At 36.8% G+C, this 20699-nt stretch overlaps 1 long non-coding RNA gene across 1 annotated transcript in view; it reads right to left on the reverse strand.

Annotated features, from left to right (window-relative positions):
- The window catches only part of LOC129624065 (uncharacterized), a 179784-nt gene that overhangs the window by 13677 nt on the left and 145408 nt on the right, over window positions 1-20699 (reverse strand). The window contains exon 3 of the long non-coding RNA XR_008700719.1: window positions 18274-18388. This is a non-coding gene — a long non-coding RNA (uncharacterized LOC129624065). The remainder of the gene's footprint in view (window positions 1-18273; window positions 18389-20699) is intronic.

A 20699-nucleotide genomic window follows, 5' to 3' on the forward strand; every position in this document is an offset into this window, starting at 1 on the left:
TCCTCTCAAAGAATTTATTTGTAATTTAAAGTCACAATTCCTTAAGCGAAAGAATTGTTCTAGATGGGAAATTAAGCCTTCTGTCATATCATCAGATGATATATTTGGGGGTGGGGGAGGATCTTACAATATTCATATTAGATCAGCTTCTGGAGTCCTCTCTTCTCCTTTTCAATCTCTGCAATCTTTAAACATCATCTCAAGTCCCTCCATGGGATTCTGCCAACCACTTCAAATCCTGAAATTATACATCATTTTGGGTTGGTTTCCTAAGTGAATGCTTCACTCATTCATTCATTAAACAGACATTTATTGACAAATTAGGATGTGGTAAGTATTGTAACAGGTGCCAGAGATGCAGTAATATGTACTGCAATAAGTACTAGAGATTTAATACTTTAATATATGCCTTCATGAGCTTTCAGCCAATTAAGACAAAAAATAATTAAGCATATGAAAAATTACAGAATAAAACCCTATAACAACAAAATTTGATAGTTGCACTTTATTTTAAAATTTATGTTATAATTCCATAATAGAACTAAGTAGCCTTATTACAATTTTTTCCTATAAATTAAACATTATGAGACCAGTGGAAAGCTGGCCAAAATGATGTTTAACTTAAATACTGCAAGAAACAGTGTATGTAGACTGCTGCCTGGCACATAGTTCTCTGCCTGGCACATAGTAATCCATCATAGCTACAGTGCTGTTTTAAACTATTGATCCAATTCTCAAACTCTACAACTTTACAGAAATTCCTGATAATCATTGTTAGCTTGATGGATGATCATCAAAGTCCACAGTACAGCAGAACTTTATCTTTCAAGTAAGAATGATCAGGATAAACTTTCAAAGTTTTAATTCTTTTATTAACTTATTTGACAAACATTAAAACTGCATGTTGGGCATTGGGAATATAAACTTGGTTACTTACATCCCTACCCTCAAGGATTTCACAACTAATCTATAAATAGTTGAAGAGGAATATAAGGAGACAATTTCAGAAACAGCAATTGTAAAGCTAGCTGTCTTCTGCAAGCACATAGACAGATTGCCTATTATTGTTCTTTAAAAAGATAACATAGAGAGTCAGTCTCATGGGTATTCTAGACAGATGTACTAGTAAAGGTACAGAAGAATAAGAAAACCTGTCAAGAATGTGCATGAATTGTTCAGACAAATGCTAACAGTAAATCTGGTATTGAAACCAGATGCAATTAAGTTGCCTATAAAAAAATATATAATTATAACATCTGCTGACTGGGCGGAGAAGGCAATGGCACCCCACTCCAATGTTCTTGCCTGGAGAATCCCAGGGACGGGGGAGCCTGGTGGGCTGCCATCTATGGGGTCGCAGAGTTGGACATGACTGAAGCGACTTAGCAGCAGCAGCAGCTGATGACTGGGTAAATGGGAGACTGTCAGATCACAAAGGCTTCACATGCTATTCTCAGGGATTTATGTAATAGGCAATTAAAAAATGAAAAAAAATAATAAGGCTAATTTTAAGGTAAAAATATTTTACCCCTTCTATTCTCAAAAATCATCTTCAAATAATAAGCACAAGAAACAAAGCTACTACTTCAATGAAACTAGAAAAAATTTCCAATGAAACTAGAAACATGTGTAGAATCAAACTACAGTATATGAAGACTGTACTCATAGAGGAATGGCAGATAAACTGCACAGCAGAGGAAGGTCAAATCAAACTGCCAGCAGAGGAGTATATTGACAGGCTGGTTTACCCTGAGAATCACAAAAGATTTTGGAGGACTTGACAGGGCTCTAGAAGTTGGGGGCGGGGGGCGGGGGGGTTGGTAAGAAAATATTTACATGTTTAAAGTTTCTATAAAAAGTGTATAAAAAGCTTCCAGCTGCCCACAGGTTTGGACATTCTCCCTAATAGGAAGAGAGAGGTGTATATCCTGATGAATATGAAACAAATTACTAACTCTGGGACCCCACACATACAGAATAAGAAGGTTGAAGCAAAGGCATATGATCATGAAAATATGAATGATAGAACATCCCAGGTCCTTTTTGCTGCTAGTTACAGAACCAAATCATACTACCAAATTTATTCCTATCCAAATACCCACAAGAAGATAACTGTAACATGTTCCTGGGGGGCACTTTTCTAGAGAAGCTATCCTCCTTGGAGAGAATACTTGCAGGTCTTGATAAGGAAGTCCCCAGTGAAAGAGCTGGACTTCCTGCCATTCCAGAGCAAAGCCAACCTTTCATACAAGACTTACTCAAATACTCACAACCTCTAGTTATGTTTTCAGTTTTTACTCTTACATAGGCATAGACACTAATGACAAGATATTTTAGGAAAGCCTTCAACATAAAAGATAAGGCAAACAAACCAACTATTATAAATAAAAAGAAATAAAGGGAAAACAAGCATGAAAAATATAGTCAAACATAATAAACTGATATTCTTAGGAAGATACAGAGAGAGTAGATATTATATCTCCAAAATAAAAGCAAGATACTGTGAAAGAAGGGCTACCCTGGTGGCTCAGTGGTAAACAATCTGCCTGCGATGCAAGAGACAGCCTGCAATGCAGGAGATGTGGGTTTGATCTCTGGGTCAGGAAATCCCCTGAGACAATAGAGAAAGAAATGGCAAAGAAATGGTACTCCAGTATTCTGGCCTGGGAAATCCCATGGACAGAATAGCCTGGCAGGCTACAGTCCATGGGGACACAAGGGTCAGACACAACTTGGTTACTAAACCACCACCGATGTTGTGAACAAAAAGAAAGAGTAGCTCTTAGAAAAAAACAAAATAAGAGACTCAAGACCAAAAATTAATTCTGATTCTGATGGGAAAAGTAGGTGAAAAAATATTTTTGAAAACAGAAATGTATATAAAGGGGAAAATCAGAAAATTGGGATATCTAACCAGGATACTCAACACACAACAAATAGCAGTTTCAGAGAGAAAAATGAAGAAATGGTGATAAGAATAATTTTTCATAATTGAAAAGCACAGGTCACCAGATAATAGGATTATGTGAGCAAATAAAACTGCTATTGTTTGGAACCTCTAAGTTTCAGATGATCTGTTTTATACCAGTTTTTAACTGATACACCCAGCCGAGGTCATTTTCTATACTCCAACTGCCTGGAGGCTGCCCAGAACTTTAGATATAGACTGAGCAACTTAAAGATGAAAGCACAGCAACGAATACTTTTTATTATGTCTGTTTGGTTTTCACAAATACCTTAATCTTAGAATTTATAATTATTTTAAATTATGTATTTTATGTACTTTTTAATATCTGTCTTTTACTCTATAGATTGCAAGTTCCATGCAATAAAAAATAATGCCTCTTTTTTTCCCACCTCTTTTAGCCCAGGAAGTGGGCAAAATGCCTAATCATTGCTTTTTAAATGAAGTAATGGAGTAACAAATATTAACAGAAATAGGTAGGTTCTAAGGTCAACAATAGCACCAAACACAGGGAAAGACCAGGAAGTAGATGACTACATAGCAATTTTAGCACATGGACTGATGTAAGGGATAAATTGAATCATCTGTGTGTCTTACACATAACCATAGCTATTTGTTCAATATGAATTCAGCAAAACAAAATTGTGACCTCTGACCTAGATAGCATTTTACTCCCTATCCTGTTGGGAAACTGTGTGAATGCCTGTGCATTCACAGACATATCAGCAGAGCAGTAGTTCTAACTCTTCAATCCAAGACTATTTTTAACTTTCAAAAATTATTAAGGGGCCAAAGAACCTTTATTGATGTGGATTTTATCTATAAATATTCCTCATTTATTTGAAAAAGACCTTTTAAAATATTTAATTCTTTAAAAATAATAATAGTTTTCTTATCCATTCGTCTGCTGATGGACATCTAAGGTGCTTCCACGTCCTGGCTATTTTATAAACAGTGCTGCAATGAACATTGCGATACACGTGTCTCCAGCTGTGGTACATATACACAATGGAGTATCACTCAGCCATTAAAAAGAATATATTTGAATCAGTTTTAATTAGGTGGATTAAACTGGAGCCTATTATACAGAGTGAAGTAAGCCAGAAAGAAAAACACCAATACAATATACTAATGCATATATATGGAATTTAGAAAGATGGTAATGATAACCCTGTATGCAAGATAGCAAAAGAGACACAGATGTATAGAACAGTCTTTTGGACTCTGTGGGAGAGGGCGAGGGTGGGATGATTTAAGAGAATGGCATTGAAACATGTATAAGATCATATGTGAAACAAATCACTAGTCCAGTTTCGATGCATGATACACGATGCTTGGGGCTGGTGCACTGGGATGACCCAAAGGGATGATATGGGGAGGGAGGTGGGTTTGAGGGGTCAGGATGGGGAACACATGTACACCAGTGGCAGATTCATGTTGATGTATGGCAAAACCAATACAATATTGTAAAGTAATTAGCCTCCAATTAAAATAAATAAATGTATATTAAAAAATAAATTAAAAATTTTAAAAAGAGAATAAAAAAATTTTAAAAATAAAAAAATAATAACAAACTTGTTCCATGTAACACAAGTAGTATATTTTTGCTAGAAAAACACCTTCAATTTTCCAAAACAACAACTTTAGTGAGAAGAATGACATTGTATAACATTCTTGAAAATCTCTTTTAATATCTGACACAATAGAAGAGAACTATATTCTCCTTCTGTATTCATGCTGTTACAATATCATAGATCATGTAGCTCCTGGAAAATCCCACAATGTAATTATAAGAGAAAGAAAATCAAAAGGGAAAATAGCAGCTCAGTATTATTATGAAAATACCTCTGACCTTGTGAATCCTCTGAAATGTTCTCCAGCATTTGTCAAGTAGAAGTTGTGAAATATTTTCCCCTAAAATTGGTGGCAATTTTTACAATTGACCAGCAAGATGGCAGAGTAGAAAGATATGATATCATCTCTTCTTACAAAAACACCAAAATCTCAACAAACTGCTTAAGAACCATCAACAACAACAACAACAAAATTTCTGGAACCTACCGAAAAACATACTTTATACCCAAAGCCAAAGAAAAATGCACAATGAGATGATAGGAGGGGCACAATCACAACAACATCAAATCCAATACCCACAAAGTGGGTACCAGAGAAGTTTTCCATAGCATTGAAAGTCCTGAGCCCTATGTCAGTCTTCCCAGCCTGGGGGCCTGGCAATGGGAGTTGGAGCCCACAGAGAATCTGGCTTTGAAGGCCAGCAGTGCTTGATTGCAGGAATTCCACAGGACTAGGGGAAACAGAAACTCCCATTCTAAAAGGGTACACACAAGTTCCCATGCATACCAAGATCCAGGGAAAAAGCAGTGACCTCATAAGAGACTGTCTCAGGTTTACCTGCTGGTATTGGAGGGCCTCCTTTGGAGGTAGAGGTGGCTGTGGCTCATTGTAGGTACAAAGACAATGACAGTGGCAGGTTAGGTGAATACTCATCAGTTTGAGCCTTCCTTTGTTGTTCAGTCACTCAGTTGTGAGAGGCTTCTATTTTCTCCCTGAGACATAGTGCCACCCAACAACTTGTAGGCCCCAGTGCTGGGGTGCCTCAGACCAAACAACCAATATAGTGGGAACACAGGTCCACCCATGAGCAGACAGGCTGCTTAATGTCTTTCTGAGTATGGTTCTGCCCACCAGGAAGACAAGAGCCAGCTCAACCACCAGTGGGCAGGAACTAGACCCTCCTAACAAAAAGCCTGCACAAGCCTCTTAGACAACCTAATCCAACAGAGAGCAGGCAGAAAAAGTAAAAAGAACTACAATCCTGCAGCCTGTGTAATGGAAAATGCAATTACAAATAGATAAAATGAAATTTCAGAGGAATATGTTCCAGATAAAGGAACAAAATAAAACCCCAGAACAGCTAAATGAAAAAAAGACAGGCAATCTACCCCCCGCCCCCCCCAAAAAAAGAATTTAGAATAATGATAGTAAAGATGATCCAAAAATCTCAGAAAAAGAATGGAGGCAGAGATTGAGAAGATAAAAAAAAAAAAAAAAAAATTTTAACAAAGACCTAGAAGAACAAAAGAACAAGCAATCAGAGATGAACAATACAATAAATGAAATGAAACTATTAAAGCTGGTTTAAAAGTAATTGCAGTTTGGCATTATTGAACTTTGCTATTTGATATTGGAATACATTCTTAAATAAATGTGGTTATGCTATACATCATTTTAATGCATATTTCTCACTTTATGCTTTTGCTAATGATTTGCTACTTGTTGTTTATTTTATATTTATTTTAGACTAGAGAAATGATGTTAGACAAATTCCAGCAAATTCAAGTGATTTTATTGTTTGAGTTCAAAATGGGTTGTAAAGCAAAAGAGAAAACTCACAACATTGACAAAACGTGTGGCCCAGGAACTGTTAATGAACATACAGTGTGATGATGGCTTAAAAAGTTTTGCAAAGGAGATGAGAGCCTTGAAGATAAGAAGTGCAGTGGCAAGCCATTGGAAGTTGACAATGACCAATTGAGAGGATCATCAAAGTTGATCCTCTTACAACTACACAAGAAGTTGCCAAAGAACTCAGCATTGACCATACTACAGTCTCGGCATTTGAAGCAAATTGGAAAGGGGAAAAGGCTCAATGAGTGAGTGCCTTATGAACTGACCAAAAGTTTTTAAAAAATCATCTTTTGAAGTGTCATCTTCTCTTCTTCTATGTAACAAAGAACCATTTCTCAATTGGATTGTGATATGTAACATAAAGTGAATTTTACATGACAATCAGTGATAATCAACTCACCGGTTGGACCAAGAAAAAGCTTCAAAGCACTTCCCAAAGCCAAATTTGCACTCTAAAAAAGTCATAGTCACTGTTTGGTGGTCTGCTGCCAGTCTTACCCACTAAGATTTCTGAATCCCACTGAAAACATTACATCTGAGATGTATGCTCAACAAATTGATAAGACACCAAAAACTTCAATGCCTACAGCCAGCATTGGTTGATTGAATGGGCCCAATTCTTCTCCACAACAATGCCCCATCACACATCACACAACCAATACTTTAAAAATTGAAAAAACTGGGCTACCAAGTTTTGCCTCATCAATCATGTTCACTTGACCTCTTGCCAACAAACAACCACTTCTTCAAGCATCTCAACAACTTTTTGCAGGGACAATGCTTTGACAGCCAGCAAGAGGCAGAAAATGCTTTTTATGAGTTCATCAAATCCTGAAACAGATTTTTATGCTACAGGAATAAACAAAATGTTTTTTCTTGTTGGCAAAATGTATTGATTGTAATGGTTTCTATTTTGATTTGAAAAAGACATATTTGAGCCTAGTTATTATAATGATGCAAAATTCATAGTCAAAAACACAATTACTTTTTCACCAACCTAAATGCACTCCATGGGGTCGTAAAGAGTTGAACAAGACTGAGTGACTAATTTTGGGCTTCCTTGATGCCTCAGATAGTAAAGAATCTGCCTACTATCTGGGAGACCTGGGTTCGATCCCTGGGTCAGGAAGATGACTTGGAGAAGGAAATGGCACCCCATTCTGTTGTTCTTGCCTGGAAAATACCATGGACAGAGGAGTCATGTGAGCTACAGTCCATGGGATTGCAAGGAGTCAGACATGACTGAGTGACTAAATGCACTAGAAGAAGTCAATAGCAGAGCAACTGAGGCAGAAGAATGAATAAGTGAGCTAGAATACAGAATGGTGGAAATTACTGCTGGAGAACAGAATAAAGAATGAAAAGAAATAAAAGCAGTATAAGAGGCTCATTAAATTAACAAAATTAAATGCACCAGTGTTGCACTATAGGGATCCCAGAAGGAGAAAATAAAAGAGAAAATAGTTGAGAAAATATTTGAAGAGATAATAGCTGAAAACTTTTCTCAATGTAAAAGGGAAAAGTTACCCAAGTCCAGGAAACACAGAGTCCCAGGAAGGATAAACTCAAGGAAGAACATGCTGAGATACATATTAATCAAACTGACAGAAATTAAAGACAATGAAAAAATATCAAAAGCAACAAGGGAAAATTATTAAATAACAAAAAAGAGAACTCCCATAAGCTTATTAGCTTATTTTTCAGCAGAATTTCTGTAGGTTAGATGGGAGGTGCATGATATACTTAAAATTGATGAAAGGGAAGAACCTACCACCAAGAATGCTCTACCCAGCAAGGCTCTCATTCAGATTCAAGGAAGAAATCAAGAGCTTTACAGACAAGCAGAAGTCAAGAGAATTTAGCACTCCTAGACCAGTTTTGCAACAACTGCTAAAAGAACTTCTAAAGTAGAAAAGAGGCCACTACTAGAAATAAGAAAATTAAGACTGGAAAAACTCACCAGTATGGAAAACATGATGCAAAGTTCGGATATCATCTATACAAAATTATGATATCAAAAACAACAATCTTGAGATGAGAATACAAATGCAGGATATTGGAAATGCAAGTGCAGTTGAAATTAAAATACCACCAATTTAAAACAATCTTGTTTACATATAGACTGCTCTATCAAGAACACATAGTAACCACTAACCAGAAATCTACAATAGAGACACATACAAAAAAGAAAAAGGAATCCAAGCACAACACTAAAGTTAGTCATCAAATCACAAGAGAAGAGAACAAAGAAGACGGAAGGAAAAAATCAACAAAAACAAAACCAAAACAAGAAAATGGCAATAGAAATATACATCAGATCAGATCAGATCAGTTGCTCAGTCCTGTCCAACTCTTTGCGACCCCATGAATCACAGTACGCCAGGCCTCCCTGTCCATCACCAACTCCCAGAGTTCACTCAGACTCACGTCCATCGAGTCAGCGATGCCATCCAGCCATCTCATCCTCTGTCGTCCCCTTCTCCTCCTGTCCCCGATCCCTCCCAGCATCAGAGTCTTTTCCAATGAGTCAACTCTTCACATGAGGTGGCCAAAGTACTGGAGTTTCAGCTTTAGCATCAGTCCTTCCAAAGAAATCCCAGGGCTGATCTCCTTCAGCATGGACTGTTTGGATCTCCTTGCAGTCCAAAGGACTCTCAAGAGTCTTCGCCAACACCACAGTTCAAAAGTATCAATTCTTCAGCGCTCAGCCTTCTTCACAGTCCAACTCTCACATCCATACATGACCACAGGAAAAACCATAGCCTTGACTAGACGAACCTTTTTTGGCAAAGTAATGTCTCTGCTTTCGAATATGCTATCTAGGTTGGTCATAACTTTCCTTCCAAGGAGTAAGCGTCTTTTAATTTCATGGCTGCAGTGACCATCTGTAGTGATTTTGAAGCCTAGAAAAATAAAGTCTGACACTGTTTCCACTGTTTCCCCATCTATTTCCCATGAAGCAGTGGGACCGGATGCCATGATCTTCGTTTTCTGAATGTTGAGCTTTAAGCCAACTTTTTCACTCTCCACTTTCACTTTCATCAAGAGGCTTTTGAGTTCCTCTTCACTTTCTGCCATAAGGGTGGTGTCATCTGCATATCTGAGGTTATTGATATTTCTCCCGGAAATCTTGATTCCAGTTTGTGTTTCCTCCAGTCCAGCATTTCTCATGATGTACTCTGCATAGAAGTTAAATAAGCAGGGTGACAATATACAGCCTTGACGAACTCCTTTTCCTATTTGGAACCAGTCTGTTGTTCCATGTCCAGTTCTAACTGTTGCTTCCTGACCTGCATACAAATTTCTCAAGAGGCAGATCAGGTTGCCTGGTATTCCCATCTCTTTCAGAATTTTCCACAGTTTATTGTGATTCACACAATGAAAGGCTTTGGCATAGTCAATAAAGCAGAAATAGATGTTTTTCTGGAACTCTTTTGCTTTTTCCATGATCCAGAGGATGTTGGCAATTTGATCTCTGGTTCCTCTGCCTTTTCTAAAACCAGCTTAAACATCAGGAAGTTCACGGTTCACATATTGCTGAAGCCTGGCTTGGAGAATTTGGACCATTACTTTACTAGCGTGTGAGATGAGTGCAATTGTGTGGTAGTTTGAGCATTCTTTGGAATTGCGTTTCTTTGGGATTGGAATGAAAACTGACCTTTTCCAGCCTTGTGGCCACTGCTGAGATTTCCAACTTTGCTGGCATATTGAGTGCAGCACTTTCACAGCATCATCTTTCAAGATTTGGAATAGCTCAACTGGAATTCCATCACCTCCACTAGCTTTGTTTGTAGTGATGCTTTCTAAGGCCCACTTGACTTCACATTCCAGGATATCTGGCTCTAGGTCAGTGATCACACCATTGTGATTATCTGGGTCGTGAAGATCTTTTTTGTACAGTTCTGTGTATTCTTGCCATCTCTTCTTAATATCTTCTGCTTCTTTTAGGTCCATACCATTTCTGTCCTTTATCGAGCTCAACTTTGCATGAACTGTTCCTTTGGTATGTCTGATTTTCTTGAAGAGATCCCTAGTCTTTCCCATTCTGTTGTTTTCCTCTATTTCTTTGCATTGATTGCTGAGGAAGGCTTTCTGATCTCTTCTTGCTATTCTTTGGAACTCTGCATTCGGATGTTTATATCTTTCCTTTTCTCCTTTGCTTTTCACTTCTCTTCTTTTCACAGCTATTTGTAAGTCCTCCCCAGACAGCCATTTTGCTTTTTTGCATTTCTTTTCTATGGGAATGGTCTTGATCCCTGTCTCCTGTACAATGTCACGAACCTCATTAATAATTAATTTAAATGACAATAGGTTAAATGCTCCAACCAAAAGACATAGACTGACTGGATGAATACAAAAACACAAACTGTACATGTGGCATGTCCCTCAGATAGAGGGACACAAAGCGAGCAGATGGAAAAAAGGTATTCCATGCAAATTGAAATCAAAAGAAAGCTGAAGTAGCACTACTCATATCCAGCAAGATAGACTAAAAGAAAGACTATTATAAGAGAAAAGAAGAGCACTATGCAATTCCCAAGGGATCAATCCCCAAGAAGAAGATAAAACAATTGTAAATATATAATGCACACAAAATAGGAGTACCTCTATATAAAAGGTAAACACTAAATAAAAGGAGAAAGCATCAGTAACACAATAATAGTGGGGGACTTTAATACCAATGGATCAATGGACAGATCATCCAGACAGAAGGTCAGTAAGGAAACACCAGCCTTACATGACAAATTAAACCAGAAAGAATTAATTGATATTTATAGAACATTCCATCCCAAAGCAGCAGAATAGGCCTTCTTCTCAACTTAACATGGAATATTCTCCAGGACTGACCAAATGTTGGGCTACAAAGCAAGCCTCAGTAAATTTAATAAAATTGAAATTTTATCAAGCACAAATCTTATCTTTTCCAGTTACAATGCTATGGGATTAGAAATCAACTATAAGAAAAAAAAAAAAACTACAAAAAACACAAACACATGGAGGCAAAAAAATAAAAAATGTACTAAACAACAAATGAAGAAATTAGAATGAAAATAAAAAGTTACCTAGAGACATATGATAATGAAAATACAATGGTCCCAAACCTTTCGGATGTAGCAAAAGGAATTATAAGAGGGAAGTTTTAGTAATACTATCTTTTCTCAGCAAACATGAAAAATATCAAATAAACAACATAAAAGCCACCAGAGAAAGAGGAACAAACAAAACCTTAAGTTAGTAGAAGGAAATACATCATAAAGATCAGGGCAGAAATAAATGAAATAGTGACAAAGAAAATAGTAGCAAAGATCAATGAAACCAAAAGTTAGTACTCTGAGAAGAAGAATAAATACAGTAAAGCTTTAGCCAAACTCACCTGGAAAAAAAGGGGGAAAGCTCAACTCAATAAAATTATAAATGAAAGCAGAGAAGTTACAGTGGACATAACCGAAATACAAAGGAGCAAGAGAGACTACTACAAGCAACAATATGTGAGTATTTAGATAACCTGGAAGAAATAGAAAATATGAACAAACCAATTACTAGTAATGAAATTGAGACTGTGATTAAATACTCCAACAAACAAAATCCCCATCCCATATGGCTTCACAGGCAAATTCTATCAAACATTTAGAGAAGAATTAACACAATTCCTTCTCAAACAACTCCAAAAAAGATGGGAAGGAAGAAACACTTTCCAGCTCTTTCTATGAGCCTACCCTCGTCTTCATACCAAAACCGAAAATATCATAAAAAAAGAAAACGACAGGCCAATAACACTAATGAACATAGATGCAAAAGTCCTCAACAAAATACTAGCAATTTGAATCCAACAATACATTAAACAAGTCATACACTATGATCAAATGGGGTTTATCTCAAGGATCCAAGGATTTGTCAATATCCACAAATCAAACAGTGTGATACATCATCTCAACAAATAGAAGATTAAAAACACTATGATCATCTTAATAGGTGGAGGAAAAGATTATGACAAAATTTAACACTCACTTTTTATGATTAAAAAACTGTGTCTAGATAGTGGGAACAGAGTGAACCCCATAATATAATAAAGGTCATGTATAATAAACTTGGGCTTCCCTGGTGGCTCACATGGTAAAGAATCTGAGAGATTCTTTGCAGATTCAATGCAGGAGAACTGGGATGGGAAGATCCCCTGGAGAAGGGAATTACACCCCATTCCATTATTCTTGCCCAGAGAGTTTCACAGAAAGATGAGCCTTGCAGGCTACAGTCCATGGGGTTGCAAAGAGCCAGACACAACTGAGTGACTAAGCACACAAGCATACATAATAAATCTACAGTTAACTTCACACTGAAAAGTGAAAAGTTGAAAGCATTACCTCTAACCTCAGGAACAAGACAAGGATGTCCACTCTCACTAGTATGTTGTCATTTATTCAACATAGTTTTGGAAGTCCTACCCACAGCAATCAGAGAAGAGAAATAAAAGGAATCCAAATTGGAAAAGAAATAAAACCATCACTATTTGCAGATGACATGAAACTCTACATAGAAAATTGTAAATATGCAACCAGAAGACTACTAGAATTCATTAATAAATTCAGTAAAGTTGCAGGATGCAAAATTAACACAGAAGTAGGTTGCATTTCTATACACTAACAATGAAAGATCAGAAAGAGAAATTAAGGAGACAATCTCATTTACCATTGCATCAAAAAGAATAAAAAACCTAGGAATAAATCTACCTAAGGAGATGAAAGATCTGTACTACAAAAACTATAAGACACTGATAAAGAAAGTCAAAGACAACACCAACAGATGGAAATATAAACCGTGTTCTTGAATTGAAACAATGAATATTGTCAAAATGACTATACTACCCAAGGCAACTGACAGATTCAATGCAATCCCTATCAAATTACTAATAGCATCTTTCAGAGAACTAGAACAAAAAACCTCAAAATTTTTACGGAAGCAAAAGACCACAAATATACAAAACAATCTTGAGAAAGGAAAACAGCTAGGAGAACCAGGCACCCTAGCTTCAGAATAAACCACAAAGCTATAGTCATCAAAACAGTATTGTACTGGCATTAAAAAAACAAAACAAAACAAACAAACAAAAAAAAAAAAAAAAACAAAAAAAAACCCACAGAAATATAGATCAATGGAACAAGATGGAAAATCCAGAGACAACCTATGCACTTAATCTATGACAAACAAGACAAGAATATACAATGCAGAAAATAGTGTCTTCAATAAGTGGGAGATGGAAAAACAGGAGAGCTACATGTAGAAGAATGAAATTATAACACTCTCTAACATCATACACCAGAGAAAGCAATGGCACCCCACTCCAGTACTCTTGCCTGGAAAATCCCATGGACGGAGCCTGATGGGCTGCAGTCTATGGGGTTGCTAAGAGTAGGACACGACTGAGGGACTTCACTTTCACGTTTCGCTTTCATGTATTGGAGAAGGAAATGGCAATCCACGCCAGTGTTCTTACTTGGAGAATCCCAGGGATGGCGGAGCCTGGTAGGCTACCATCTATGGGGTCGCACAGAGTCAGACATGACTGAAGCGACATAGCAGCAGCAGCAGCAGCAACATCATACACAAAATTAAGCTCAAAATCTATTATAGGCCTAAATTTAAGGGTGGATACTATATAACTCTTAAGCAGAACACAGCAAGATCTTTTTTGACCCATCTCCTAAATTAATGAAAATAAAAATAAGCAAATGAGACCTGATTAAATTTAAAAGATTTTGCACAGCAAACGAAACTATAAACAAGACAAAAATACAATCCTTGAAATGGGAGAAAATAGAGAAAATATTTAGAAAGGAAGCAACTGACAAGGGATTAATCTCTAAAATATACAAAAAGTTTATGGAGCTTAATATTAAAAATAAGCAAACGTGTTCCCCATCCTGAACTGTTTGCTTGTTTTTGATATTGAGCTGCATAAACTTTTTGTATATTTTAGAGATTAATACCTTGTCAGCTGCTTCCTTTCTAAATATTTTCTCCCATTTCAAGGTTCGTATTTTTGTCTTGTTTGTAGTTTCATTTATTGTAAAGTAAAAAATATATATATAAATTAATAAATTTTTAAAAAAGAAAAGACTTGCTGACCTAAAAAAAAAAAAAAAGCAAGCAAACAACTCAATCAGAAACTTGTCAGAAAATCTAAACAGGGATTCCTCCAAAGAAGATGTATAGATGCCCAAGAGGCACAAGAAAAGATGCTCAACATCACTAATATTCAGTTCAGTTCAGTTCAGTCGCTCAGTCATGTCCGACTCTGTGCGACCCCATGAATCGCAGTATGTCAGGCCTCCCTGTCCACTACCAGCTCCCAGAGTTCACTCAGACTTACATCCATCGAGTCAGTGATGCCATCCAGCCATCTCATCCTCTGTCGTCCCCTTCTCCTCTTGCCCCCAATTCCTCCCAGCATCAGAGTCTTTTCCAATGAGTCAACTCTTCGCATGAGGTGGCCAAAGTACTGGAGTTTCAGCTATAGCATCATTCCTTCCAAAGAAATCCCAGGGCTGATCTCCTTCAGAATGGACTGGTTGGATCTCCTTGCAGTCCAAGGGACTCTCAAGAGTCTTCTCCAACACCACAGTTCAAAACCATCAATTCTTCAGCGCTCAGGCCTTCTTCACAGCCCAACTCTCACATTCATACATGACCACTGGAAAAACCATAGCCTTGACTAGACAGAACTTTGTTGGCAAAGTAATGTCTCTGCTTTTGAATATGCTATCTAGGTTGGTCATAACCTTCTTTCCAAGGAGCCAGCATCTTTTAATTTCATGGCTGCAGTCACCATCTGCAGTGACTTTGGAGCCCAGAAAAATAAAGTCTGACACTGTTTCCACTGTTTCCCCATCTATTTCCTGTGAAGTGATGGGACCGGATGCCATGACCTTTGTTTTATGAATATTGAGCTTTAAGCCAACTTTTTCACTCTCCACTTTCACCTTCATCAAGAGGCTTTTTAGTTCCTCTTCACTTTCTGCCATAAGGATGGTGTCACCTGCATATCTGAGGTTACTGATATTTCTCCCGGCAATCTTGATTCCAGCTTGTGCTTCTTCCAGTCCAGCATTTCTCATGATGTACTCTGCATATAAGTTAAATAAGTAGGCTGACAATATACAGCCTTGACAAGCTCCTTTTCCTATTTGGAGCCAGTCTGTTGTTCCATTTCCTGTTCTAACTGTTGCTTCCTGACCTGCATGCCTGAAGAACTATGGAATGAGGTTCGTGACATTGTACAGGAGACAGAGATCAAGACCATCCCCATGGAAAAGAAATGCAAAAAAGCAAAATGGCTGTCTGGGGAGGCCTTACAAATAGCTGTGAAAAGAAGAGAAGCGAAAAGCAAAGGAGAAAAGGAAAGATATAAACATCCGAATGCAGAGTTCCAAAGAATAGCAAGAAGAGATCAGAAAGCCTTCCTCAGCGATCAATGCAAAGAAATAGAGGAAAAAAACAGAATGAGAAAGACTAGAGATCTCTTCAAGAAAATTATGGATACCAAAGGAACATTTCATGCAAAGATGGGCTCGATAAAGGACAGAAATTCTATCGACCTAACAGAAGCAGAAGGTATTAAGAAGAGGTGGCAAGAATACACAGAAGAACTGTACAAAAAAGATCTTCATGACCCAGATAATCATGATGATGCGATCACTGACCTAGAGCCAGAAATCCTGGAATGTGAAGTCAAGTGGGCCTTAGAAAGCATCATTATGAACAAAGCTAGTGGAGGTGATGGAATTCCAGTTGAGCTATTCCAAATTCGGAAAGATGATGCTGTGAAAGTGCTGCACTCAATATGCCAGCAAATTTGGAAAACTCAGCAGTGGCCACAGGACTGGAAAATGTCAGTTTTCACTCCAATCCCAAAGAAAGGCAATGCCAAAGAATGCTCAAACTACCACACAATTGCACTCATCTCACATGCTAGTAAAATAATGGCCCAAATTCTCCAAGCCAGGCTTCAGCAATATGTGAACCGTGAACTTCCTGATGTTCAAGCTGGTTTTAGAAAAGGCAGAGGAACCAGAGATCAAATTGCCAACATCTGCAGGATCATGAAAAAGCAAGAGAGTTCCAGAAAAACATCTATTTCTGCTTTCTTGACTATTCCAAAGCCTTTGACTGTGTGAATCACAATAAACTGTGGAAAATTCTGAAAGAGATGGGAATACCAGACCAACTGACCTGCCTCTTGAGAAATCACTAATCTTAAAGAAACACAAATCAAAAACACAATGAGATATCATTACCTCACACCAGTCAGAATGGCCATTATCAGAATATCTACAATGAATGCTGGAGGAGTGTGGAGAGAAGGGAACCCTCCTACACTGGTGGTGGGGATGGTCATTTCTATGGTCACTATATGGAATAGAATGAAGGTTCCCTAAAAAAAAATAAAAACAAAGCTATCATATGATCCAGCAATTTCACTCCTAGTTATGTATCCAGAGGAAAATGTGGTTCAAAGGATGCATTCACCCAAGTAGTCACTGCAGTTTTGTTTACAATTACCAAGACATGGAAGCAACCTAAATTTCCATTGATAGATGAATGGATAAAGAATATGCAGTATATATATATATATATATATATATATATTCCATTGAATATTACTCAGCCATCAAAAACAATGAAATAATGCCACTTGAAGCAACATGGATGGAACTGGATATTACAATACTAAATGAAGTAAGCCAGACAGAGAAAGATAAATATCATATGATATTCCTTATATATGGAGTCTAAAACATAGACTACAAATGAACCTATTTACAAAATGGAAACAGATTCACAAACTTAGAGAATGAATTCATGGTTGCGATGGGGAAGGGTAGGAGAGAGGGACATTAGGATTTTGGGGCTGACCTGTACACACAGCTATATTTAAAACAGAAAACCAACAAAGGCCTACTGTATAGCACAGGGAATGTGGACCAATATTCTGTAATAACCTAAATGGGAAAAAAAAATTGAAAAAGAATAGATACCTGTATATGTGTAACTGAATCACTTTGGTGTACATGTGACACTAACACAACTCTGCTAATCAACTGTGCTCCAATATAAAATAAAAATTAATAAAAATAAAGCTGCTGGTACATTTAAGATAATGCAATTACTAAGAATCACAAAGAACCCAGGAAACAAAATGAGCCACTGGGTTTTCTTAGTTCCAAACAAAATACCACTCTAAAAACTCTGTTAATTTTAATAAGGCTATTCTTAGCAAAATAAATTTGGATTTCTTAATGGATTAATCATATATAATGTGAACTGCTTTTCTGTTCTTTGGACAACTGTATAAACTCAGTAATGTTTTCATTCTTTCCTTAGAATTCTAAAAACTGAAAACAACTCTACATTTTGTCTTCCAATGTAATCATAATATTACAACTAACATAATATTACAAACTAACAACTAAATTTTCTTAAGTCTTTCATATTTTTTAAAGAAATATTCAGAGTGGACTATTCTATTTAACCCTCAAAACTATTATCTGAAGTAGATACTAACCTCATTAACATTTTATAGATGAGAAGACTGAAATCCACTGAGATTAAGTAATATATTCAATGTCATACAACTAGTAAAAAACAAATCTCAAAGCTTTCAACGATTGTTCCATACCACTTTCTTAGTCATGGTTCTGGTGATAATGTTTTCTATTGGTTTTCATTTCAATTGCAGTTTTCATTATAGCTTTAAATGTCTTCGGACATCTAGTCTGAGAAACTTATCTTGCCCTCAATATCTTACCAATGTAAACGTGTGTACACCACTGCCATCTCCCATGGAAACAGACATTTGGAACACAATGCATTCCTGTACTTACTGCTCTGCTTCATTCCAAGCAATTTCTTCTGGATCATTCCTAAAATCACACTATCTCCACTCCAGCTAATGATATGGTCATCCTCTGCGCCCTCCATTTGAATTGTTCAGCATCACTGAAGACAGATTGAAAATCAGTGATGAAGAATCTTCCAATAGCCAACATCATCAAGGATCTGGGACAATCTTGAGGTGTCTTTATTCTTTACACTTTTTCTCTTCTTTTCAGAAATTCTGTCAGCAACAACTTTCTACAGACCCCTGTGACCTAGAAAATAGCCTCTTTATAAACTGTGTACAAATGAATAGCAGGTGTGTGCTAGCAGCCATGGGAAATTCAGAAGTGTCAGTTAAATATCCTGAGTGTTGCTGCCTGAACTTGAAAAGTCAATTCAGGTTATAAAATTTCAGTAAATTGCCACAAATCCCTGAATGTTCTCCTCAGTTCATATAGAGCAAAGGTAATGGTCCACAGGGGAAAAGCAAGAAAAAAAAAATAATGGATCCCATCTCATTAATTGAGAGCTGGCTCTTGAAACAGGTAATGATATAAAGATCCCATTTCCTCCATAATCTCCATTTCAGGGTAGCAAAAATATACATAAGCCGTCATACTCCAGTGTCATCATGGGCAAGTCAAAATGAAATCATTGAAATGCATATTTCTTCTATTATAGCTTCATTTATACAAGATAAAGTATATGATTTTGGCTTCTCAGGACATAATTAAATTGAAAGTATTTTATCCAATTATCTATACTACAGATGGGATTATCACTGATCCAACTTTTGAGAAAATTGAAATGCCAACTTAAATAGAGGAAAAATGTGCTTTTTCTAAGAAATTTTTCTTTAGCTTAATACATTAGAGCATTATACATTGTTTTTGTCAATTAAATCACTTACTCTGTCGATATGAATATATTCATTTATTACTAAAATGATATAACTATGTTATTTTGGAATGAATGTCTCAAAAGAACCTGTCTTTCATGAAGTACACAGGAAAATGAGAATAACTAAAGCATTTTTCACTTCAGTTATGTATGATACCATAGTTACATAATGGATTATTTCAGTTGATACCTACACTGAGTACTTAAAATTAGTTTGTTCATTTATTTGTTACATAATTGTTTAATAAACATTCATTTATTACATAATGGTTTAATAAACATTTACCCAGTGGCAAATAGTGTGGCAGGTGCTGGAGCTATGAAGATTAATGGATGTTGGTCCTACCTCTCCAAGAGTTCACAATCATATCTGGTAGACTTATATGTGAAGAAATTAAATACATTGCAGAGTGATATGTTCTATAATAAAGAAGGGACTGATTGTGTATGATCAAAAAGGTAAATTAGGCACAAAAGATCAGGAGGATCTTCAAAAGGTTTTTTTAAACATTCTTCAGAAATCAAATCATTTTACCAATCAGTTTGTTTTATTACAACACAAATCCTCAAATACTGTAGCATTTGACTATCCATGAACAGATGTACTGTCAATCAAAGCAGTCTGCTCCCTTGAAAAATCTGTCCTAATAATAATGTTTTTGGTGCCACAAACATTCTACGAGGAAGTCAGAAATATCTTCATTTTACACATGGGCAAAGGGAAATGCAATGATATTAAGAAACTATCAAACACTGAATTGTAGTGAATGTTCTCTCTGGGATGAAAACAGATTCCTGAGCCTGAAATTTTCCTGCTTTGCTAGACTGCCCAGGTAACTACTCTGGCTACCACAGTTATCAGAGATATGTTCTATGTGCATACTCAATTATGCATTTCAATGATTTAACTAAAAACAAATTTGAAATGTTTGAGCAGCTGACAGATAATATCACCTTAGTGAGAAGATAGATAGCATGGAGACTCTGGAGGCTAACAGTGAAGAATAAGATTGGGAACTACAGCAAATACATAAGTTGAATTGGAACACATGTGTTACATGGACTTCCCTGGTGGCTCAGGTGGTAAAGAATCTGCCTGCAATGAGGGAGATCTGGGTTTGATCCCTGCATTGGGAAGATCCCCTGGAGGAGGGCATGGCAACCCACTCCAGTATTCTTGCCTGGAGAATCCTCATGGACAGAGGAGCCTGGTGAGCTACAGTCCATGGTGTCACAAAGAGTCAGACACAACTGACGCACTAAGCACAGCACATTACATGATTGATTTCAAAATTGCTTGTTTCTTGGTATGTTCCAGACATATTTTTTTTGTCTGCATTTCCTTATGATATACTCTGAAATGAATTTATCTTGCAGGCAAGAAAAAGAATCAAATTAACATTATAGTTAGTTGAATATAAATGGGAACTCCATTAGTTAAGTAGTCTGTTACAATAGGAAAATTAATATGAATTGCAGCTAAGTAATCATGTGTCCAGAGAGGCAATAGGGCATAGAGGTTAAGGGTTTA

Source organism: Bubalus kerabau, chromosome 12, assembly GCF_029407905.1.
Source record: "Bubalus kerabau isolate K-KA32 ecotype Philippines breed swamp buffalo chromosome 12, PCC_UOA_SB_1v2, whole genome shotgun sequence".
Taxonomy (NCBI): domain Eukaryota; kingdom Metazoa; phylum Chordata; class Mammalia; order Artiodactyla; family Bovidae; genus Bubalus; species Bubalus kerabau.